This window comes from Condylura cristata, unplaced genomic scaffold, assembly GCF_000260355.1.
Source record: "Condylura cristata isolate star-nosed mole 26May11 unplaced genomic scaffold, ConCri1.0 scaffold00006, whole genome shotgun sequence".
NCBI lineage: Eukaryota > Metazoa > Chordata > Mammalia > Eulipotyphla > Talpidae > Condylura > Condylura cristata.
In genome coordinates, this window is record NW_004567107.1 from 55,068,841 (window position 1) to 55,069,706 (window position 866).

Consider the following 866-nt stretch of genomic DNA (forward strand, 5'->3'; position numbering starts at 1 on the left):
GGGGTGCTAGAGCAGGCATCCAGGACTGAGGATGCACAGCTGGAGAGCCTCGGAGGTAACCGCACACAGCAAGGACGAGGCTTCATAAGACAGAAGAGCTATGGCCTGAAATGGGTGAAAGCATCTGAACTTTATATAAGAGAGTTCTACTGAAGTCCGGGCTAAGCTATCCAATACACCTGCCACCCCCATCCCAGGCTGAGACATTTAAAACACTTGCCTCACAAAGAAATGCTTTACAATGGAACTGCAAAATTCTGAAGTAATTCCTGGAAATGACCCTATTGCCCAGTGTTCATAGAGAATAAAAAATAAAAATTATTCCGTATTTTGCATTACATTTAGCCAATTTAATAAGCTAGAGGAATCAATAGTGCTAATAATCCCGTTCCCTCAGTCTTCTTCTCTATAGCCTCATATACCAGACTGGAACTTGGTTGAAATAAACCCAAGAATGATCAGATCCCATTTTTATGGTAATGGCTTTGAGGACACAGGCCAGAAAAAATTTGGGCATGTTGCATGGAAAAGCAGCAGCAAAGGAAACTGTGTATCATAAAACAACAGAGCTTGAGTCATAGAGCTGGGACACACTCCTCTTCTGTATCGTGACAGTTCTGATGTGACTCCTAGCTAGTCTTACTCACTTGGTCAAGTCCATGAAAGAAAACTGGAAATATGTGCTGGCAAACTGAAGCTTAGGAAACACCAATAAATAGCACCGGGATTTATGGCCACATCTATCCTTTGTTGGAGGAAGCTTTGGTATAGGGGAACACCCTGAAGATAGTGTGGAGAGTGGGGGACACGGCCGGTGTCACAGGATTGCCCAGATGGTCAACAAATAACATGAAAGAATCTGGGTT